This window comes from Sapajus apella, unplaced genomic scaffold (genome assembly GCF_009761245.1).
Source record: "Sapajus apella isolate SASKATOON/1434 unplaced genomic scaffold, GSC_monkey_1.0 scaffold188, whole genome shotgun sequence".
Classification (NCBI taxonomy): domain Eukaryota; kingdom Metazoa; phylum Chordata; class Mammalia; order Primates; family Cebidae; genus Sapajus; species Sapajus apella.
In genome coordinates, this window is record NW_022437128.1 from 1,078,279 (window position 1) to 1,102,728 (window position 24,450).

The 24,450-nt window shown below is 46.3% G+C and overlaps 1 long non-coding RNA gene and 1 other non-coding gene across 2 annotated transcripts in view; one reads left to right on the plus strand and one right to left on the minus strand.

The window, feature by feature from the left end:
- LOC116543448 overlaps positions 1-24,450 on the plus strand; it is a 117,635-nt gene that overhangs the window by 63,698 nt on the left and 29,487 nt on the right. Inside the window, exon 2 of the long non-coding RNA XR_004265582.1 lies at positions 12,826-13,000. This is a non-coding gene — a long non-coding RNA (uncharacterized LOC116543448). The remainder of the gene's footprint in view (positions 1-12,825; positions 13,001-24,450) is intronic.
- LOC116543512 lies at positions 8,133-8,273 on the minus strand. The gene has a single exon (XR_004265594.1). It is a non-coding gene; the product is annotated as a U4 spliceosomal RNA (small nuclear RNA).

The following is a 24,450-nucleotide window of genomic DNA, read 5'->3' on the forward strand; positions in this document are numbered from 1 at the left end:
CTGGAGGACCCCTAGTGCTGGTGCCCCTAATCTGGTGGTCCCCTGTATAGAGCTCGACTGAGCTTTGCTGCAGACCTGGCCCCGTTAGGGTTTGACCACACGACCTGTGACCTGGGGAGGTTTTCTCAGAGAATTGAGCCTCTCTCTGTCTCTCAGCTGTGAAGTGACGACAGTAAGGACCACCTCACGGTATTAGGCTAAAACCTTCAGGGAAATAAATGTGTAATGTTCAAAGTAAGATGCCACCCAGTGAACGGCAGCCAGGATTTGGCAGTGGTCATTAGAGATCAGAGGCGCTGGCCTCAGGGTTAAGCCCACGGCTCTGCCTGTGGAGAGGAGACTCAGTGACAGGAGAGAAAAGAGTGTCTGGCATCCTGGGGACTGAGAATCTGCCTCTCGGGGAGGGACGGGCAGGGCCTCTTCTGCCTCCAGTGCCCCACGCCTCTCTCCTCTGATTCTAACAGGGATGGAGGCCAAGGTTGGAGACCTCTAGGCCTTTTCCCGTAGCTTGGTTCTCAAATTCCTCCCACGAGGACTTGCGTGTCCCCAGCCATGAGTGCAGAGAGCATGGAGCTGAGGTGGTTCTGCAGCAAGTTCTCAGAAGTGGTGTTCATCTATCGGAACCAACGGGGGCAGATGAGGAGCAGAGGCCAGTGTGCAGGCGGACCTCGCTGCTGAGACCTCCTCAGCTGGGGGAGGCTGCCTACACTCCCACAAGCCCAGGTTTATGACAACAGGTGGCACACCTGCCTCTTCAGAAGGGGAGGCTTCTATGAAGAGGCGACTTTGGAACTGAAGGTGGCAGGTTGGTGACTGGATCTGTATTCTAGAGTCCTGTTGTATTAGAACTGGAAGGAACTTCAGGGACCTCTAATTCAGCCCTTCATGCTATAAATAAGGACAATTATGCCATTTACTTATTCATTTATTTATTCCATACAAATGCCATTTATTTATTTCATACTATTATATAGAGCCCTAATATGTGCCATGCCTTGTTCTGCACTCCCAGGACACATCAGTGAAGCAAACAATGTGGAGTTTATGTTTTAGGCACCGATAGAAACATCACAATAAATACATTTGTATCATTCCAGCCTGAGCAACACAGTGAGACTGTCTCAAGAAAGGGAAAAAAAAAAGAATTTTAATCCTAGAGGTTTTATTCATTAAAATTCACTGCTAAACAAACAAAAATCAGTTAACCAGAAGGATTGACAGGGGTGTCTCATTAACTGGAAGTGTCCTGAAGATGTCCTGACTTTATAAGGACAATTTTGTATGAGTACATGTATGATTACATTTGTGGTTGTAGATGCTGTTAGAAGGTGATAAGTGCTTGGGATAAGAAGCCAGGGAGAGCAATGGCGGGAGATCAGGATGTGGGGTCAGAGGGGCGAGGGCAGGCTGCAGCGTTACACAGGCGCTCACGCGGGCCTTATGGATGCTCCGAGCAAAGGCTCAAAGGAAGTAGCTGTGTGGATATGTGAGAAATGAGAGTTCCAGGTAGAGAGAGCACCCAGTGTGAAACCCTCGTGGTAAGAGCATGGCTGGTGTGTGCGGGGCGCCCTGGCAGGTTGTTGGGTTGGTGGGAAGAGTCGAGGGAAGGGTGGCAGGAGGTGACAATACTGGAATAAAGAGTGCTCCAAGCACAAAGTGCGAAGAGGAGAGATTGATCAACCCTGCACCCGGTCATCAGGAACAGTCATTAGGAGTGGGTGGCTGAGCTGGCACATGAGCTCACCAGATGAGGCTCTGAGAGCCCCTGAGCTGGATGGACTGGAACGTGAAAAGGCAGCAACACACACTGCCTGATGACTGGGGCTGCTGGCAGTTAACCAAATAGTCCTTGGGGTGGAGAGTGTGGGCCCTCAAGGGCGCAAGTGGTGGAGTTGGTGGAGGCAGAGAGGTAGAGAGCAGGGTTGGAGAGGAAGGCGGTCTCTGGGTCGGCGGTGGCTTTGTGTGCTGTGCAATGGAGTTTGGATGCAGGGCTGAGGAGCTTGTAAACAGCAGTGCTGGGAACGCTCACTTTGGCAGCTGTCAGAAGGATGCATGGAAGGCAAGTGAGGCTGGAGGCATGGGGTGCAGTGCTGAGGCGGAGAGGATGGCTGACCTCAGGCAGCGGTGAGGGGCAGTGGGGTGGGAGAGGAGGGTCAGATATCAGAGAGGCTGCAAACCAGACTTAACCGAGTAAAAATAGATCTGGGGACAGAGAGTTTGGAAGGGCAAGAGGGGATTACAGAGACTCCCAGGGGTTGTTTAGTGTAGGAGGGTGGCTAACTGTGCAGTTACCTGTTATAATGATGCTGTGTAATGAACAATCATAAAATCTCAATGGCATATGGCAATAAATATTTGTTTAATTTGGGCATTAAGGAAGTTCAACTAATCTGGACTAGATTTGGCTAATTTCTTCTTCTTCTTTTTTATTTATTGAGACTGAGTCTTGCTCTGTCGCCTAGGCTGGAGCACAGTGGCACAATCTCAACCTCACTGCAATCTTCACTTCCCAGGTTCAAGCGATTCTTGTGCCTCAGCCTCCCAGGTAACTGGGATTACAGGTGTGTGCCACCTCACTTGGCTAATTTTTGTATTTTCAGTAGATGCAGGATTTCACCATATTCACCAGGCTGGTCTTGAACTCCTGACCTCAGGTGATCCTCCCGCTTTGGCCTCCCAAAGTGCTGGGATTATAGGCATGAGCCACAGTGCCTGGCCCATTTATACATCTTTATGGACCACATGGACTGTGGCTGGGTTTATTCACATTCTGGGGGTCAACTGGCTGTTGGCTGACCGAGGACATCTTCAGCTGGAAAGGCTGGGGTGACCAGTGAGGCTTCTTGAGCCTCGTGCTCCAGTGGGTCGCCCAGGAACAGCCTTCCATGGACTTGCAGTGGCAAAACCAGTGCTGCACGCGCCTTTCAAACCTCTGCTTAGTTACATTTGCTCATCTCTCATCTGCAAAATCAAGTCGCACGACGGAGCCCGGGGGCAGAGTGTGAAGTCATGAAAACATATGTCACAGAGGGTGAGCTAGACATAAAGAACGGTGATGCTGGGGACATTATGATAATCAGTTTACCACAGCTGGGACAATGATGAAGTCCCAGGTGTGGAATTTTGGGTTTGAAGTGTATGTGAGAAATCGGGGTAGAGAGATAGCCCGTAGAGGTGTGGTTGTAAGGAAGGGAAGTTCAGGAGGCACAGTTGTCAATCAGGGTTGTCAATAATTTTGGAAGTGATTTACTAAGACAAGCAGAGGGCACGAGAAAAGATGCCCAGGAGAGTGTGTGAGGCGAGAAGACTGGGGGTGCTAGATGGGACGCTGGGATCAAATTCCTCCTGTTTCTTCTGGGCCTCAGACTTTTTGCCTTAGTGGTTAGGGAGAAGCGCCCCTGGCCTTTGTGCCCCTCTATATGTCCCTGTACAGCTTTTTTTTTTTTTTTTTGAGACAGAGTCTTTTTTTTTTTTTTGAGACAGAGTCTTACTCTGTCACCCAGGCTAGAGTGCAATGGTGTGATTTTGGCTCACCACAACCTCTGCCTCCTGGGTTCAAGTGATTTATCTTGCCTCAGCCTCCAGAGTAGCTGGGATTCCAAGCCTGCAACATCACATCCAGTTTTTTTTTTTGTTTTTAGTAGAGATGGGGTTGCACCATGTTGGCCAGGCTGGTCTCAAACTCCTAACCTTGTGATCCACTCGCCTCGGCTTCCCAAAGTGCTGGGATTACAGGCGTGAGCCACCTCGCCCGGCCCCCTGTGCTTCTTTCTTCTGTTCCCGTGGCAGGGCTACTACCTTCCGCCTCCAGGGGCTGGGCTTCCCATAGGGGCCTCAGAAAGCAATGTGGATGGCTCTCCCAGGAGCTGGACAACATGTAGGCACTGCTGGAGTCCCAGGGCCCAAGGGGGCCTTCCTGGGCTCCACACCTTCCGTCCTGCAGGAGTGGGCTCTGCCCTCAAGTGCGCACTGAAGGGCCAGAAGAGAATGGGATCCATATGGTGCATACGGCCTTGGGGTGGTTCCTGAAGCTCCAGGTGAAGTGGAGGAACATCAGTGGAGAGACAGCAGCAGAGAGGCGTTCCTGGTGTTCTCTGAGGCCCATGTCCAAGACGCTGAAGGGCTGTTCAGTGTGGGGGCCGCTCTGGTGGTGAGACACAGCTCCGTGAGGAATGTGACCTGCTCCATTCTCAACCCTATCCTGGGCTGGGAGAAGGCAATGGCCATTTTCATCCCAGGTCAGCACTGCTCCTCTCTCCCAGCAGGGCTGGAAGGAGGGGCTGGTATCCCTGGGTGTGCTGGGCTGGCTGTCCTGGGTGTACCCCTGCCCCTGACTGGGTCTCTGCCTGGGCCACAAACTATGCTTCCCTCAGCTCTCTCCATGGAAGTCAGCTTTCGCTGTGAGTCTGATCGTACTGGGGCTTCTCTTTGGGGCTGGCTATTTTATCATGAGAGAACATTCCACAAAGTTGTAGGAGCAGCCGGAACAGGAGAATCTGCGCCAGGTAAGGAGGAGGAGCGACAAAGGAGGAGGCTCTGAAGACCAGTAGTAAGGCTGGGCCGAGGCTGGCAAGTACAGCAGCTGGGGCTGAGAGTCTGTGGGGCCAGCTGGCTGGGGAGACCCAGGGGCTGGGGCCCAGAGCAGGTGGCTGAGAGGATCCAGACAAGACCGTTGGGGCCATGGAGGCTCTGCTAGGTCCGGGGTTAGAACTTCCTCTTAGACACAGAAAAGTACTTTTTCATAAGTTTTCTAGGCACAGTCTTTCCTTTTCTTAGGGATGGGAGTTCATGTTTTTTTCACTGTCTTTCAGATGAACTCAAGGCAGATCTCGGTAAGTTCTGCTTTCACTCGTGGGTTCTCTGTGTCCCCTTTGTAGGAGATGTTCTGGTTCTTAGCTCACCTGTTTCCTGTGTGTTGCCTTTCAGACTGGAGGAAGGCAGCTCACCTGGCTGGTGAGTGACTCTCCAGATGTCCCTTGGTCTCTTGTCCTACCTATGCCCAGGTGTCCCCTCTCCTTGTTTCTGTCTAGGTTCAGACACATGGACCCCCTTCCCTGGGGAAAGAAATGGAAGCTGGTGGGGAGACCCTGCTCCATGGGTTTTCCCACATCTGGGAGCTGTTTCCCACCCAGTGCTTGGGACCTGGGTGTGATGGTGACCCCTGGAATCTGTTATGCATCATGGGTCTTAGTCCAACCCTGAGCTGTCTCCCATGTTGTTCATTTTTTAGCTTTCTTTCATTTTCTAAATTTTGAGACAGTCTTGCCTTGTCACCCAGGCTGTAGTGCAGTGGTGCAATCTCAGCACACTGCAATCTCTGCCTCCTGAGTTCAAGCGACTCTCCTGCCTCAGCCTCCTGAGTAGCTGGGACTACAGGCGTGCACCACCACACCCGGCTAATTTTTTTTTTTTTTGTATTTTTAGTAGAGATGGGTTTCACCATGTTGGCCACGATGGTCTCGATCTCCTGACCTTGTGATCTGCCCGCCTCGGCCTCCCAAAGTGCTGGGATTACAGGCATGAACCATCGCGTCTGGCCCCATTTTTTAGCTTTCAATGCATCTAACTCTCGGTCTGCACCTGGTAGCTATAAGACAGATGCTCTGATGTTTTATGAAATGAGCTATATCAATAAATTGAGCTTTATAAATAAATGAGCTATATAAACAAATAAGTTCAAGAGTGCGACCTCCCCTCCTGACCCCACAACGCCATCCAGGGCGTCTTTTCTCTCCCGTTCCTGAAGGTGCTGAACAAAAAGTGCTGGGGAAAGGACTGGACTGCTGACCGTCCATGGGAGTGCGAGGGGTGAGCTGAGGCTCCTCAGGATAGATAGCGGTGCTTATCTTTAGAAATGTTTCATCTGAGGCCGGGCGCGGTGGCTCAAGCCTGTAATCCCAGCACTTTGGGAGGCCGAGGCGGGTGGATCACGAGGTCAAGAGATCGAGACCATCCTGGTCAACATGGTGAAACCCCGTCTCTACTAAAAATGCAAAAAATTAGCTGGGCATGGTGGCGCGTGCCTGTAATCCCAGCTACTCAGGAGGCTGAGGCAGAAGAATTGCCTGAACCCAGGAGGCGGAGGTTGCGGTGAGCCGAGATCGCGCCATTGCACTCCAGCCTGGGTAACAAGAGTGAAACTCCGTCCCAAAAAAAAAAAAAAAAAAAAAAAAAAAAAAGTTTCATCTGTTAAAGGTTGGCCACTTTTACCCCAGAACTGACCTTACATCTATGTCCTTAAATCACTCTTCCTTTCCAGTAATTTCCCAAATATAGCTTTGCTAGAAAAAGCCATAATAATGCTTTCTTACAATTATGGAATAGTTATAATTTTATTCCCTAAAATATTTTCACATATAGTATAAGTTTAATTCTTAGAAGCAAAACCGAATGAAGACAGAATAGGAAGTCTGAGGTTTCTGAGGCACAGATAGCCATTTGACAACCAAAGGTCATTCAGTGGCTGGACGGCGGTGGGACTCAGCCTGTAATGCAGGCTTCCTGCCCTGCGTCAGGGAATTCCCCACAGCGGCCTGCTGCCCAGCGTCTCTCCCCCTACGGACAGTCTCACCATTCAAACAGAGAGGAGGCCGGGGCTGGTAGAATCACGCTGAGCAGGCTCCCTCTGGGTGAGGTCTCACCAGGGCATGTTCCCTTTCAGTCTGGAGGAAGGCCCAGCTGCATGTGGGTAAGTGACTGATGCTTCCTCTGGTGGGTAACTGACTGACGTTTCCTCTGGTCTTACCTCCCCCAGCCTCTGTCCTGTCTTCGTCTCTGTCAGTGATCCCCACCCCAGAGTGGGGTTGGTGTCCCTGCTCTCTTTGTCACCCTCATAGCCTCTGTTGGAAGGCTGCAGGGACTCCTCCTTGGGAACACAGATCAGCCGCTGTTCTCGGCCCTTCCTTTACTACAGGTCACTGTTAGGGTTAGCGGCACCCTCTGAAAACACCTGTTCCACTGATACTTCTCGCTGGTGTAGTGACAAGGAAGAGTTCAGCTGTGGGATATCAGGAGCAAGGTCATGACTATGTGGATCAGGAATGGCCTTAAGATTTTAGAAATCAGTTTGCATTTTTAGGGATCAGATTTTCCTTTGGGAGTCCTTGATTCTGTACCCCTCTTACCCCAGAGTTCCTAAACTTTCTGATCCAGTTTTGGTTTTCTTGTTTTTCCTGGTCTTCTGCCTCTAGGGTGCTGGTTTTCTCTCTGCTTCCTCATGCTCTGACTCGCCGTCCAAGCTGGGCTTCTTCCTCTAAGCTTCCTTGGTGGCTGACAAATTAGTTGCTTTAGAACAAATGTTCTAAATCTGGAGTCTAGAACGTCCAGAATGTTTGTGGTCCTGGGGTGGGATCAGCGAACCACCTGAAATTACATGCGAATTCTGTGTGTATGTTTATATTATGAAAATAAAAATGCAACTTATAATTATTCACAACTGTCCGGGCATGGTGGCTCACACCTGTAACCCCAGCACTGTGGGAGGCCAAGGTGGGCAGATCACTCAAAGTTCAAGACCAGCCTGGCCAACATGGCGAAATCCCGTCTTTACCCAAAATGTAAAACTTAGCTGGGCGTGGTGGCATGCACCTGTAATCCCAGCTACTCGGGAGGCTGGGGCGGGAGAATCACTGGAACCTGGGAGGTGGAGGCTGTGGTGAGCTGAGATCAAGCCATAGCACTCTAGCCTGGGCGACAGAGGGAAACTCCCTCTAAAAAAAGGAAATTTTTCTCAACCATTTTCTCTTATTTTAAGAGAATTCTGTTTTGCCTGGTGGGCTTGGTGCTTGGTTGGGTTTTTTAGGAGTAATGTGTGAAGACTGTAAAAGGGGAAACCTAGAGGGTTAACGCTGTTTACCTGAGAAAGGGTGGGAGGCAAATCAAGGGGAAGATTAGGTGGGGAAGAGAGGAGACTGTAGGACAGTGGAGTTCCCAGCATTCACTTTGTAGAGATTCCGGATGGCCTGGAGTGGTGGAAGAGTGGCTGAAAATCATAGCCAAGGTGCTTTGAGCAGGGAAGTGTGAAGAGGGTTTGCAGGTTATTAGGGTGCATGAAACGTAACCACCTCAGTAAAGATTTCAGTAAAGACGTATCTAATTTTTATTTATTTCTTTATTTCTTTATTTAAATTCAGTCTCCATAGAGACTGTCAAAAATTGCCAATGCTGACCATATTTCAGGTAGTCATGGCTGGGTATTGGGAAAAGTTTTCAATTAGCAACAATCGCGCCTCGGATAAACCTCATTGGCTATGATGCTGCCACTGCGCAAAGCTAAGACATATCTAATTTTAAGTAATTTTGAAGTATACATTTAACTGAGTTTGCTTTGATAATGAGACCATCTCACCCTTCCAGCTGCGGTCAGAGCAGGGGTATAGGAGGAGGGGTCCTAATGCAATGAAGGGTTACCCAGAGGACCCTTTAATACGGGGTGGCTTTAGGATCTGTGCCTCCGAGCCTGTGAGACATGACCTTCCCCTGCTCTGGATGCTGCTGCTCATGGTCAGGAATAGAGACAGAGGGACAGAGAGGAGCGAGCAATGGGATGAAGGAGGCCTGGGGATCAGATGCATGAGGAACATGCCTAAGGAGTTTGGTTCTCTCATAAAAAAAAGTGAAGAACAGTTTTCTTTTACCATCTCCCCTTCCCTGCTGCATAAAAGTCTATGTGTTTTAATGTATATATTGCACATGTTTATTATTATTATTGCTTTTATTTTTTTGGAGATAGAGTCTTGCTCTGTCGCCCAGGCCGGAGCACAGTGGTGCGATCTCAGCTCACTGCAACCTCCACCTCCTGGGTTCAAGCTATTCTCCTCCTTCAGCCTCCTGAGCAGCTGGGACTACAAGTGCTCGCCACCATGCCCAGCTGGTTTTTTGTATTTTTAATAGAGATGGGGCTTTGCCATATTGGTCAATCTGGTCTCAAATTCCTGAGTACAGGCAATCTGCCTGCCTTTGCCCCATGATGTGCTGGGATTACAGGTGTGAGCCATTGCGCCTGGTCTGTGTTGCATATGTTTTAATTTTACTATTTACCATTACACTTACACATTTAATTTTATTATTTTACCATTACACTGGAGTCAATATTTTCATCCTGACAGATTCGTAGTGTGAGGTTGATAAATGTCTGATCTCACCTTATTCCTAAAATTAGAACAATAATTTGTAACCTAAAGATGTGCTGTGGAAATTAAGTGAAGAATGCATTAGAGTGTGTAGCATAACACTTCATACGTGGGAGTCTCTAAATTAAATCCCAGTTCTCTTTTCTCTTCTCCTCCCTCTCTTTTTCTTCTTCTACCTCCTTCTCCTCTTTCTTCTTCTTCTTTGATATTCTCTAGAGATATGATATAGGAATTTGTAGTTAAGTACCAACTTATGTCTTTGTGAGAAACAAATTAATTAAAGTTCACTTTTCTCAAAGGGCCATCTGGATCATGTGTGACTTGGTAAAAAGCCCCATAAACCTGCATACCGCAACCATACCTCAGCTTTCTGTAACCTAAATGCAACAGGCAAGCCGTCCAAACCCACGCCATCTTGGCCCCTGCGACTTGTAATTTCCACCCTACCCAGACAATGTGTAAACAAATGCTTGTCTTGACTTTTGTGAACTGCTTAAGTAACAATCAGAATGTCAAAAGTCCGGAGCCTCTCACCCTCGTCTTTGCCCAGGAATCCACTGGGATGTCCAGAGCCCCTCACCCTCATCTCTGCCCAAGAGGTGATTTATAGAATCTACTAGCCCTCGGAATGTCTGAAGCCCCTCACCCCGACCCCTGCCCCTCACCCTCACTCCTGAGGTGGTTGTACGGGTATAAAAGCTCTTGACATCCTCCTCTCGGGGCCACAGGTTGGAGAGACGTGAGTCCTCCATGGCCGCCAGCAATAAAGACCCTGCAATTTGGCATACTTTTGTCTTGCTGTTGACTTTCTATGCTCCGTTCAGTACAACAGTAGTCACAAAGTTACACCCAAATGGGCAAGATAAATGTTTCTTTAATTATTCTAGTCTTGTTCCTGAGGCTTCACCCTGTGGGAGGCAAAAGCTTTCCAACTGAAGACATTTTGGGGTCTTGTGACATACATGGGCTTTGCTTTGGTCAGTGATCTCCCTTTCTTCTTCCCAAAAGGGAGTATAGAGGTTGGAGGAGATTATATGTGCTTAGAACAGGTGGGGAGGAGGGGCCCTGTGCTCCCCCCTTAGTCATTTTAGGTCTTCACCCTGGGGAGGCTGCTAGTACGATCTGGTCCTTAAGGTCCTTGAGGACCTATCTGCTGAGAATGGGCAGGTCCCGTTTGGCTGTTTGGGGACATTGTTAGTGCTTCCTCCCTTGACCCAAAGATGAAGCTCTTGGTCTGGGTAACTTGTCTCTGGATGCAAAACTGATATGGCTTCTTGCACTGACCCCAGGCCTTCCCTGTCCACTGGCTCTCGGGGCACCTCTCTGCCTCTCCACTTTCCAGCAGAACGTGTGAGATTTTCTGGGTCCTCAGCTTTCCATGTGCAGATGATGGGAGCCTCCTCCTCTCTCCTGACACCTTTCTCTGCCAGTGCCTTGTTCCGTGTTAGAGATGACACCTACCTATGTGGGTTGATTTGTTATCTATCTGCTGCCATAAGAAATTGCCACAGACTTAGTGGCTTAAACCACCAGATTTACTGTCTTACAGCTGTGTAGGTCAGAAGTCCAGTAAGATGTAGACAAGGCTGAGTTCCTTTCTGGAGCCTCTGGTCTTTTCCAGCTTCTAGAGACCATCTGCTTTCTTTGATTTGTGGGTCCATTTTTCAAAACCAGCAACACAGCATGTCTGTGGCCCTGCTTCTGTGAATACATCTATTTCTCTGACCACAGCCTAGAAAAGTCTGCTTTCTAGGGTTGATGTGATCAGGTTCAACCCACCTGCATAATCCAGGATAATCTCTCTGTCTCAGGCTTCCTAATCTTTATCACGTTGATGAAGACCCCTTGCCATGTATGAACATATTCACACATCCTGGGGCTAGGACCTGGACGTTTTTGGAGGCCTATCGCAAGGGGATTTTCCTCTGGAAGATTTCTATCCTTTGAGCAATTCTTGGAGGCGGCAGATGACTATGTCTAATATTTTTTAGTTCTCCCATATCTGTAGGAATGTTTTTGCTCCCACCAGTCTGTGAAAAGAGGGAGAAATGTCACTGGCATGTGACCTCTCACTGGATGTATATGTTTCCTGCTTTGAACTTCTCTGTCTCCCATCACAGAAACCTCTCCATTGCTTTCTAATCAGGCAAGATTTCTCTTATTCTGTATCCTGCGTTCTCTTCGTGCATGGTTTACAGTCATGCTCCAAGTTCCGCTCAGCCAGATGTAATTCTGTCTCTGCCCATGTCTTAGAGGCAGCCTACAAGTTTACCTCAGTCACTTTTTCATAAGTAAAGGAAGGTCTTAGAAAGTTCAATTTTGTGGCTCACACCGGTAATCCCAGAACTCTGGGAGGATGAGGCATGTGGATCACTAGGTCAGGAGTTTAGAGACCAGCTGACCAACACGGTGGCATGGTGGAACCTCATCTTTACTAAAAATATAAAAATTAGCTGGGCGTGATGGTGTGTGCCTGTAATCGCAGCTACTTAGGAGGCTGAAGCAGGAGAATGGCTTGAACCAGGGAGGCAGAAGTTGCAGTGAGCCAAGATTACACCACTGAACTCCAGGGCAACAGAGTGAGATTCCATCTCAAAATAAAAAGAAAAAAAAAAAAAGAAAAGAAATGTCAATCTCCCCAGTTCTTTCTAAAAAAAACCCAAACAGCTTTTCTGGATGGTTGTATGGCTAGGGACTTGAAAAGCATAATTTTACTGTTAACTCTGGGCAATGAATTTTCTGTCTAGGTCAGTATCCAGCTTCTCAATAGCTGAGTGTTAAACTTTATGGCTTAGTTATCATGAGAAGGCTGCAGTGTGATTGATGTGCGTGTGTGTGGGTGTGTGCGTGCACACATGTGCATGAAAAAGAAAAAAATACATCAGTGGAATATTTTCAAACACATTTTTCCCTATAACTTCTGCATCACTGCTTCAAAAGATTAGGTGTTGACTGTAATGTGTACAGTCTCTGCAAATTCCTCATATGAAATATGCAGTTCTCTTTTAGACTGGCAGAAAGAACAGTTCCAGGTCCGTGAGTGACGTGGTGTTCTTTCTGGGTACTCCTCCTGCTGCCCCTTTGCCTTGCTCTCTGTAATGATGCAGATGCTGGCTATCAATAATGATGGGGTGGGTGGTGGAGGTGACGGTCATAAAGCTGGGGCTGGTCCCCAAGGAGCCTGTGACATATCCCCAAATCAGCCTTTTGGTTTCTTTTTCTGCTTGGAGAGCATGGGCTTGAGTAACAAAGTGCTTATTTCAGGGGACTTAGACCTCCCCCAGGCAGCTAAGTGGCTTGAAGTGGGTGTTTTGCATCATTGTTATGGGGCAGGGGAGGGCCTTGTGTGATTGGTACCTCTCTCTGCAGGGTCTGTCACTCTGGATCCAGGCTCTGCCCATCCCAACCTTGCCATCTCTCATGAAAAAAAGAGTGTGACCTGGAAGGACACCTTCAGGGGCTCAGATGGCACCTATAGCATGTTGGGCCTTGAGGGCATCACACCAGGGCGATGTTACTGGGAGGTGGAGATCAAACATGGAGACAGCAGCGAGTGGACTCCGGGGATCTGTAGAGAAGATGTGAAAAGGACAGATCGGTACAAAGAGTCCCCAGAGAAGGGGTTCTGGGCTGCGGGGTGATAGGACAATGGATGCTGTGCCTGCACTGAACCTAATACTTTGCTATATCTTAGGCGGATTCCCTACAAGGTGGGAGTTTTCCTGGACTACAGCGAAGGGGATGGCTTTCTCTGTAACGTAATTGATGGGTCTCACATTTTCTCCTTACCTCTGACTTGCTTCTGTGGAGCCCTCTTTCCAGACTTCATGTTAAGGTCAGGAGATGTGTCGTTGACCATCTGCTCTGTGGTAAGTGGGCTTAAGGGCCTTCCTGTGTCCCCTAACAATTCTTCTTTGGAGGAGTCAGTGAGCTCCCCAGGGGAAGGGTTCAGCCAGGCTCAGGTGTTGATGGTGCTCCCCCAGGGGTCGAATCTCCATTTCTCCCCTGGAACCCTGAGGCTTTGTCCCCATAGGCCTTATCACTGCCCCGACCTTCGCTGTGGCTCTTCCAGGAGCTGCAGACTTCTTGTGGCAGTAGCCTCTGAGATAAGTCTTGGATGGCCCTAGGAGCCTTGTCCTCCTGTTCTGGATGCAGACTCCCGGGCTGTGTGGTTATGAGAACAGTCAGCTCGTGCCTTGTGTTCAGAAAGCAGAAGACGAAAGTTGACTGTTGTTCGAATTGATCTGGGGTAGGCTGAAGTTAACTGTAAAACTCATTTTTGTTTTGGTATTAAAAAATATTTCATGGGGCTGGGTGTGGTGGCTCACGCCTGTAATCTCAGCACTTTGGGAGGCCAAGGTGGGTGGATCACTTGAGGCCAGGAGTTTGAAACCAGCCGGGCCAACATGGTAAAACCCTGTCTCTACTAAAAATAAAAATAAAATTAGCCAGACATGATGCTCCTCACTGCATGCCAGCCTTGATGACAGAGCGAGACACCATCTCAAAAAAAAATGTCATGAGATTTTTATACTTTTGGACATGAAAAGGGCCTGAGGGCTGAATTATTCTGCAGAACAAAGAGGAGTTTATCCAATTTGAGTTTGTTCAGGGGGATCCAGAGATTGAGAATAATCTCCAGCTCTATTTTGTGGGGTTCGGACTGTCTGACCAGAAAAGTTGGTCATCCAAAAATATCCAGGGAAATGGTGGCTTACGGACTTGTAAGATGAGAGGAATCGAAATCTAATATTGTACGTTTTTTGCTTTTTCTTTGTTTTGGAGACAAGGTCTCTGTCACTTAGGTCAGAATGCAGGGCTCAAACAATCATCCCACCTCAGCTTCCCAACTAGCTGGGAACACAGGCATGTGCCACCATGCCTTGTTATTTTTCTTATTTTTATTTTTTAGTGGAGAGAAGGTCTCACTATGTTGCCCTGGCTGGTCTTGAACTCCTGAGCTCATGTGATCCTCCCATCTTGGCTTCTCAGAGTGCTGGGATTACACATGTGGGCCACTGTGCCCAGCCTAATATTGTACTTTATACATTTCTTCTTCTGGGATGAATGAAACAAATCTTTCCAAGTCTCAGTAAGTTTCTGCTACCTGTGATAAAACTGTGCTGTGTTAACTCAGGGAATTAAGAGTAAGACATAAATGAAGTAGAGGCTTTTCATGAACAAGGTGAATTGCAGAAAGCTTTGAACATGAGCATGATTCCTGTTAATCAATGTATTAGCACTTCCAAGTCCAATGATAAGGGCTAATGGAAACCACAGCAAACAAAAAGAGGCAGTTATCGAGGACCTAGACCCATAAGGAATGAAGGAGTGTTCACTCTAACAGGTAAGGAACTCTGACCAGCTGCGGTTCTGGCTGAACTGAAGGTAAGAAGGGACGGAGTGGAACTGAAGGAAGGAAGTAATAAACGTCAGTTCTAGCCTTGTGACCAGCTACAGAAACAAGGATGTAATAGCTTCCCGTATTTTCTCTTTGCTTCTCATGTGTATGTGCTTATTTGTATATATCAACACTTTTCTTTCTCTCTCTTCTTCTTACATGTATGATTTTATATAGAAATTGTTGGAAGTTCTGTTATAATATAGTCCTTTTGGTAAGAGTATATACAGTCAAGGAAACTGCGACTGAATTTGAAGAGTAAATAATACAGCTCTATACTGAGCTATACAATGAATAGGACTCTCTCTTCATTTTGGGGATAGTGTGAGAACTTTGTCACTTATAAGGTGGCTTTGTCTTGATTGGTGAAAATAAATAATGGTTTCATTGTTGTATAAAAGTTTAGGCTGGGTGCAGTGGCTCATGCCTGTAATCCCAGCATCTTGGGAGGCCAAGGCAGGCAGATCACCTGAGGTCAGGAGTTCCAGACCAGTCTGGCCAACATGGTGAAATCCCATTTCTACTAAAAATACAAAAAATTAGCTGGGTGTGATGGTGGGTGCCTGTAATCCCAGCTACTTGGGAGGCTGAGGCAGGAGAATTGCTTGAACCCAGGAGGCAGAGGTTGCAGTGAGCTGAGATCATGCCACTGCACTCTTGCCTGGGTGACAGAGCAAGAATTCATCTCAAAAAAACAAAAAGTTTAAATATGTGTAATATGAAAACTGTGCAGCTAAAGGTATGAATGGTGCTCAATATTATTTTATTGCATCTTTGTTCCAAATCCACTCCATCTTTGTCCTGCCTTGTGGGTCATTTCTTCTTTGCCATCTGGCACAGTGTTAGATTTTGACAGGAAATTGCACTGGAAGGAACACTGCATGACATAGCTGAGAAAGCAGCTTCATTCTAATTCTTTTTTTTTTTTTGTGAGATAAAGTGTCTTTCTGTCACCCAGTCTGGAGTGCAGTGGTACAATCTCGGCTCACTGCAATCTCTGCCTCCCAGGTTCAAGTGATTCTCCTGCCTCAGCCTCCTGAGTAGCTGGGATTACAGGTGCCTGCCACCACTCTTGGCTAATTTTGTATTTTTAGTAGAAACAGGGTTTCATCATGTTGGCCAGGCTGGTCTCAAACTTTTGACCTCAGGTAATCCACCCACCTTGGCCTCCCAAAGTGCTGGGATTACAGGCGTGAGCCATTGTGCCTGGCCTGCCAGGCTTTCTTGATATGCCCTACCACCATGAAATTTATATCCTGGAGAAGACTGAGACAGAGGCCAATCGGGGCAAGTTTGAGTCTTGCCAGGTCAATACTCGGGTACTGAGCAGAGTGACTAGTGTCGGTGTTTTGACATGTGTATATAACTCCGGCTGGAACGGGAAATGTTAATTTAGTTCCCCCACACAGCCTGTTGGGCTGCCTCTTGCAAACTGGGAGGCTTTTGCCTGTGGTTCCATGAAAAGAGATTTTTTTTGTGACGTGGCTTGGCCCCCACAGCTATGGTGAAGCAAGCAGGGTCATCAAAAGCCACTCTTCTCTTCTGGAAGCAGCAGAGGAAGGGAAGCCAGAAACCTGACAAGCTGGTAAAAACCTCATTTCTTACCAGCTAGCCTCCAGCCTTTCTCTCTCTGTGCAAATGAGTTGAGTGAACAATAAAAATCACTGTTTGTCTCCTCTTCAAAGTTTTGATTAATAGGGAAGAAGATTTGCGTGACTAGTCTTAGGCTGTAGTGAATCTTGTGTACTTTTGGTACTTTGAACTATAAATATTCATGTTGCTTGGCCCCTTCTCAGAAATCACCTTCCTTTGTCTTTGCCTTTTTATGTCATTCCATCATGGAGAAGGGTACCATGGACTAGAATGCAGGCCTAGGATCCCTGTAAGCCTGCTTTTCAAGCCAGCCCTGCAGACTGGTTGGTTACAAACTTTGCTGCAGGTCGCTGAAACAAAAACTGGATAGATTTCCCTCTTGTCTTGTTTTATGTGGCTGAGAGCTTGACTTTGCAACCATGTGGGGGCACTCTCTCTCTTGATCTCTGCCAACTGGAGGGTGGGAATTTTTGGGTTCCAGTCAGGTGGCTGGTCTGAAAGGATTGGGAGTTTGAGACACATTAGCACACTCTTCATCCCGAATGTGTCAAGCCCTTAGGTGAGTTTTTTCTTAAAAGGTCCCAAGGTCCCATCTCTGCTGGTTGGATTTATTGGAACAACAACAACAATAACAACAAAAACCGGTCCTATTTCTATAGGACTTTTGTTGTATTTTGCTATCTTAAACCCATTTCTGAGAGGGAATACTTGGGGATGCTTCCTTTATACACTTTCTAGGAATACCTTTTACTTATATGGCAAAAACCTGGAAAATTACCATCTAGGATTAAAAAAGTCTTTTAATTTGAGTCTCTATGGGAATTAAGCACACATACCATTGAAAGAAAAAGGATTTTAGAGAACCATTGAAAGAAAAAGGATTTTAGACATCTCTTATCCAAAACAATTGAAGAAAGATTAAATAATAGTGTCATGGCTAGCCTTAAAAATTCTCTTGAGCAGTTAAGATCATTTGCAAGCTTGAAAATGACTACTCTAGATTGCTTCTGGGAAGAGCACTGGCAACCACCCTATGCTTTAGCTTAGTACCTAAGTCTCTGCCCTTTCACCATGGTGGCCCGGGATCACTTCCCAGCTCAAGGAATGAATCCTTTCTGGCTTGGTATTTGTGGGACTTTCTGCCATTTACTGATGGACAGCTTCTGATTTCCTGTCTTGAATTTTCCTTTCTCTGAGCTACCTTTGGGGTGATTCTAGATCTTGTAAAAAACTGCTTGCCATCTCTTTGGAGATATGCATCTGTGGTTAAGACTCATTGGTTTCAGATGGGAGGTTATCCTTGGTAGAGTTCAAAAGCCAGAAATATAAGCTGTTTTTCCCAGCTAAAAACTGGTAGTAAGAGATCTGAAAGACTTTTCTTCAAGAGCTCTATAAAGTCAAATTAATTAAAACTGATTTAGGATATATGTATACAGATATTGTTTTTTTTTTTTTTTTTTTTTTTTTGAGACGGAGTTTTGCTCTTGTTACCCAGGCTGGAGTGCAATGGCGCGATCTCGGCTCACTGCAACCTCCGCCTCCCAGGTTCAGGCAATTCTCCTGCCCCAGCCTCCTGAGTCGCTGGGATTACAGGCATGTGCCACCATGCCCAGCTAATTTTTTGTATTTTTAGTAGAGACGGGGTTTCACCATGTTGACCAGGATGGTCTCCATCTCTTGACCTCGTGATCCACCCGCCTTGGCCTCCCACAGTGCTGGGATTACAGGCTTGAGCCACCGCGCCCGGCCCAGATATTGTTTTAAAGCCTCTGCTCTCTCTGTGAAAACTTCCTAATCAACTGAATTCTGTTGATTAGCTAGGAGAGAAATATACTTTTAGAGATGGCCATTGACAGTTGTTTACAGTGAGTAGTTATTACTATAGGGTGGTACTGCTTGTTTTTGCACAATTAGATAAGAAAAGCATGCTTTGGGGGCACCTAGAAGGTATGGAATGAGAGATAAGGCTCCCATGGAGGACTGGGTGATTACAGAATAGACTGATTGCCACTGGATTGCCCACCAGCCTCAGGGGAATGTCCTTGCAGTGAAGTGCACTCTAAAAGCATTGCACTGTCTTGTCCCGTGGTGTTCTCCTCTTTTGAGGACCCAGGATTCAGTATAAAAGTGGGATCCTTAACTTTGGGAGATCTGTTTTGCCTTCCAGCTGTACTTGCTTATTAGGCCCTAGGAACTGTGTGCTTTCCTGGCCCTGTTCCTTAAAGAGCTCCAGCCTAAAGCTAATAATTCAATTAAGAAACTAACATCTTAAAAAAAAATTTCAATGGGTAAGTGCGTTTGCTTTTCCTAACTATCTGTTTTCTTTTTCTGTTTTTGAGACAGGGTCTTGCTCTGTCACCCAGGCTGTAATGCAGTGGTGAGAACATAGCTTACTACAGCCTTGAGCTCCTGGCTCAAGCGATCTTCCCATCTCAGCTTCCTGAGCAGCTGAGACCACAGGCTATGCCACTATGCCAAGCTAATTTTTGTATTTTTTTGTAGAGATGGGGTCTTGCCATGTTGCCCAGGCTGGTCTTGAGCTCTTAGGCTCAAGCAGTCCTCCTGCCTTGACCTCCCTAAGTGCTGGAATTACAGGTATGAGCCGCCACACACAGCTTCCTGGCTATCTTAACTGAACTTTTACTCATATCATTTTTCCTTGGTTTAAGTAAAATATGAATTCTCTATTTCATTTCACCTAAGAATTGTCCCTTTAGAAATGCAGATTTGGAGGGGCATAGCTGATAATTATTTAGGGCAGGGAACAGGTAATCAAGATACTATCCAAAATAAGGAAGAGAAGCTTTAAAAACTGGCACATGAAGAATCTTACAAATCTATAAAATCTGCTTCTGTTTGTATGTCTGTGTGTTTGTGATATTTTCACTACCAAAATATATGAAAAAGCTGTAATTTAGCTTATAGAAAAATAAGCACTCAAATATTTTATCAGATAAATAGAAATTTTAGTGCCTTTTAGTTCATGTGACTTCAGTGATCTTTGGTAAATACAGTTTTAAAGATTATTAATAAAATCAAATAACATCTTCAAAATTATGCATTTGGCCTAAATTAGTCAAAGGTTTTGCAAGAATAGACAAAATCAAGGAGGTAGTCATACTATTGGGGCTAAGCCATGGGGTGGAAGATATGGCCCAGGTAGGGAGTAAGAGTGAAAGGACAACAGGTCAGAACCTTGGGAACATCATCACTTAAGGAAGAGGAGCTTCCCAGGGACAATGAGGACCATTACATGGGGAAGCAGGAGGCTTCAAGGCACAGGTTAGTTTGAATCATAAAAGGCTTCCTATCTCTGGGAAAAGGCAAGACAGTGTGGTTAATATTTAGATTGACTTTGCACTGCATTTAATAAAAAATAAAGGGGGAGGAAACTGTAATTTTTTAGTCCTATATCATGTGTGCTGTAGTTAGAAAGACACAAAATAATAATGTTGTTTTCAAGAAGTAGGGGGATGGCCCTAATTTCAGCAGGCCATAAGACATGTAGTATGTTCTAGAACTAGTAAAACAAGGCCAATCAGCATCAAGCAAATAAGCACCTTGTTTACTGGGTTTAGTATCTGAGTCGTTTTGACGCTTTAGTTGGAATAGAAATCAAATTGCAAAGTGTGATGGATAGTGAGGAAGTAAAGGGTATGTACACGATTCCTCCGAAAAGCTTGGTTATGAAGCAAATGTGCACAATAGGATGATATATTCTGAATATTCTGAAAGTTTTTTTTTTTTTTTTTTTTAAAGATTGGAGAATCTTGACTGTGTTTGAGGGGCAAGTAAGGTATGGGCATGGGAAACAGGACAGAGGCTGAAGATAAAGCAAGAGATTTTGGGAGACAGGAGATGATGGAATCTAGAACAGGATACTCAAAGGATGGTCCACAAATGGGTAGCACTGGCATCACCTGGAAGCTTGTTAGTAATACAAAATAGTTAGACTTCATCTCAGATGCAGTGAATTAGAATCTGTGGGACTGGGGCTTTAGCAATGCACCAGGTGATTTGGATGCATGCTTGAGTTTGAAAATCATTTGGCGAGAGTACTTCCACTGAGATATGAGAGGAGGATGTGAGGATAGATCTCTGGGGCAATTGATAAGGTTGTGAGTTATGAATTTTCTCTCTGTGTAAGAAATTTTCAAAATAATAATGTCTTTTTAAGAGGTGGGGGGATGGCCATAATTTCAGCAGGCCATAAGACAGAGAGTGTCTTCTAGAACTGGGGAAATAATTAAGGCCAACAGCATCAAAGAAAAATAAGCACCTTGTTTATTGGGTTTAGTACCTGAGTCGTAATACAAAATTGTTAGAATCTGTGAGAGTGGAGCTTTAGCAATGTCCCAGGTGATTTTAATGCATGCCCAAGTTTGAGACTCACTTGGCCAGAGCACAGGTGAAGGGAGAAAATGTGTATGGAAAATGTGTATGGAAGGAGGAACGCCACTTCCACTGAGATATGAGAGAAGGATGTAAGGATGGAAGGCATGATACTCTGCTAAGAATGAGGATTAGAAAGTGGTTTAAGAATATGCCTGAAAGTCTGCAAAAGCTGCCTTGGTCAATAGAAGAAAGACATGCTTAAGTGAGCATGTTGGAGGCTCAGAGGAACATGGAGATGAAGAATTGGGAGTCCAACACACAGGCTTTTTAATCTTCTGACAACTGAGAGGGCAGAGTTAATCTGATCCAGTTAGGGGATGTTTGCATTGTGGGTGCAATTGAATTGACTGATCATGGTTTAGGCCAGAAAGTTTCAGGTAATGCAGTCAGTAAGGGAAGGAAGCTGACTCACTGGACACAAAAGGGTGAAGTGCCTGAAGGCACTAGTGAGGTCTAAAAAAAGAAGTGGGAACTCTAGAGCACTAGAGCTGCAAAGATGTTGAGTTTTGGTTGGAGAGTGAGATGCTGATTTGTAAGGTTTCAGAAGGACCTTTAAGTCTGATTAAAAAGCAAAGAAAGTATCCAAAAAACAAAGGCAGAGTTCAAAACAAGGAAGAACTTGAAGAACAGAGACAATTCAGAAGAAACTTTAAAAAGGAACTATAATCAATGTCTTCAAAGAAATAAAAACAGGTTCCACATCTATGAAAGAACAAGATACTTAAGGATTAAAAAATAAGAGCTCCTGGAAACTTAAGAGCTCAGAATAAGTATTTAATAAAGGTTTGGGGAGGAAAAGGAAAAGAAATATCCCAGCAAGTATAACAAAAAGATAAAAACATAGGCAATAGGAAAATAAAAAATGTGAAAATAGAGGATTGAGTTTATATCAGCTACTTCATTAAACTTTCCTATTATTTATAGTAATTTGTTTTTAGATTCATTTGTCTTTAGATTCTATGGTGTAATCACATCCTCTGCAAATGTTGACAGTTTTGTCTTCCTTTCCAATCTTTTGGTTTCTTTTTCTTATCTCATTATGCTGGTAATGACCAAAATACAATGTGGAGTAAAAGTGATGATGGTAATCTCCTCATCTTCTTCATAATTTTAATGAGAATGCATCCTAATTTTCTCTTTTTGGAAGATGTGTTTTAGAATAAAAAAAATAGATACCCTTTATCAGGTTAAAGAAGTTCCCTTCTATTCCTGGTTTGTTGGTTTATTTATTTATTTATTTATTTTGAGACGGAGTTTCATTCTTTTTGCCCAGGCTGGAGTGCAATGGCATGGTCTCAGCTCACTGCAAACTCCGCCTCCAGGGTTCAAGTGATTCTCCTGCCTCAGCCTCCTGAGTAGTAGCTGGGATTACAGGCAGGCATCACCATCTTGTATTTTTAGTAGAGACAGCTAATTTTGTATTTTCAGTAGAGACGGGGTTTCACCATGTTGGCCAGGCTGGTGTCAAACTCCTGACCTCAGGTGATCCACCCTTCTCGGCTTCCCTAAGTGCTGGGATTGCAGGTGTGAGTCACTGTGCCCGACTTTATTCCTGGTTTATTAATAGTTTTACTCTTTAAGCCAGGGATGGGCAAACTACTACTCAATGGGCCAAATCCAGTCTGCCACTTGTTTTTGTATGGCCCATGAGCTAAAAATGATTTTTACATTTCATGTAAAATGTCACGTAATATTTTGTGACATGAAAATTACATGAAATTTGAATTTAAGTGTCCATAAATAAAGCTTTATTGGAACATAGTCATGTTCTTTATTCATTTATGTATTGTCTATGGCTGCTTTTGTGCTATAAGGCAGGGTTGAGTAGTTGTGATAGAGCCGATAGGAACCTACAAAGCCAAAGTAAATATCTGGCCCTATATTATATTATATTATATAGACAGTGTTTCACTCTTGTTGTTCAGGCTGGAGTGCAATAGCGCAATTGCACCAGCTAATTTTGTATTTTAGTAGAGCTGGGGTTTCACTATATTGGCCAGGCTGGTCTCAAACTCCTGACCTCAGGTGATCCACTCGCCTTGGCCTCCCAAAGTGCTGGGATTACAGGTGTGAGCCACTGTGCTCGGCCAATATTTGTCCCTTTATAGAAAAAGTTTACTGATTCTTGTTTGAAGTCAAGAATGGTACTGGGGGAAAGTTAGGTGAATGGATGTGCAGACCAAGAATAAGGGAAAGATCTCAGCCCTAACTCCTTCTTATACAGATTTTCAATCAGTCCACCTTTTCCAGCTTTACCCTCTTATCCTAGACTTTCTTAGTTTTTAGCTTTCCATTTCTAGAAATTTAGGGCTCTGTCTACACAGTGGTTTTCCTTCTCGGTAGCATTTCTTTGGGTGCACAATAGGTTCCACCATCAGCTCTGCCTTCCACCAGTTTTCCAGAAAAGCATTACAGTCTATTGCTGTTTCCTATTCCCCTTGTCTGCCTGATTATTGCTTTCCGGAGTGATGTTAGCAGTGTTTGGGGAGGGAGTTAAACCTTCTATTCCTCAGGTATAATCACTCTTCTCTTCCTACCACAAAACCGAGCACAGTGAAAGGGAGGAGACGGAGAGAGGAGACCGAGGGCAGGGAGAGGGAGGAGGGAGTGACGGGGTGGGGAAGTGAGGAGGAAGAGGGGGAACAGCTCCTGGGGAGAGGGAAGATGGGGGGTAAGAGGACGATGGGGTGGGGTGGGTCAGGGAGTGAATAGGCGGGGTTGGGTGAGACGAGGCTGGGTGTTTGTGCTTGAGAAGTGGGGGTGTGTGGAGGGGCAGAAAGGTAGACAGTGCCTGCGGGAAGAGGGGGTGAGGGGTGTGGGGGTCCGTGGGATGAGGGGAATGGGGAGAAGATTGAGGGTGAGCGGTGCTGGCGTGCTGGGGAAGGTGGGACTAGGAGAGGCAGAAAAATGGGGAGAGAAATGCGGGGGAGAGAAGGAACCTGGGGGAGATTTGAGGGGAGAAGGCGCTTGAGGGGGAACCAGGAGGGAATAAGGCTTGTGAGGGGCGAGTGTGGCCGGAGAAGGGGCTCCAGGGGAACCGTGCGGGGAGAAGGAGCCTGAAGGGGAGCGTGAGGGGTGGAGGCGCGTGAGGGGGAAGCCTGAGGGGAGAAGGTGAGTGAGGGGGAACTGTGGAGGGGAAGGGGCGGTCGGGAAAGGCGGGGGGAAGGCACTCGGCCGTTGTTGGGGAGCCGGGAAAGGGGCCTTGAAGCCGCGCCCGCCTGGCATTCAGGCCCGGGTCCGCCTCCCGGCCGCGCCGCCCTCGGTGTCGCCCTCGGTGTCGCCCTCGGTGTCGCCCTCGGTGTCGCCGCCTGGCGTTCCGGAGGCCGCCTCCGGGTTGCCGGCCTGGCGGCCCAGTCACCGCCGCACGGCCTCGAAAGGGAAATTCCTCAGGGGCGGAGCCCCAGGGAAGAAAGCCATTTCCTCCGCCTCTTCCAAAGCGGCAGGGTCCCTTCCTCCGCCTGCCTCTTAAACAACGTGGCATCTCGCAGTTTGGCTGAAACCCGAACTAAACGCAATGCTTGACTTTTACTTTCTCCCAGAACAGGTGTGATATGATCCGTTTTGGGGCCTTCCTGTTCCCTTTCCTTTTTTCCTTCCCCATTGTCTTTTTTTGAATTGATTTAAGACACAGGAAATTGCAAAAATAGTGTAGTTTTAAAACTGTATCATTCACCCAATTTTCCCCAGTGGTGACATCTTACATAATCATAAACGTTTGCAAAACCGGTACATTGACATCGATATAACGCTATTCAGTGAGCTACAGGCCTCCTTCACATCTCACCAGTTTTTACACCCTTTTTTGGGGGGTCTATAGCGATACTGGTGGGCGGGACGAGGTCCCCAAGTGCCATCAGCACGTTGGCTCTGCCAGTGTCCAGGCTCTTGCACCGTCAGGGGAGGGATTCGAGGGAATTCAGGGAGGAGTAA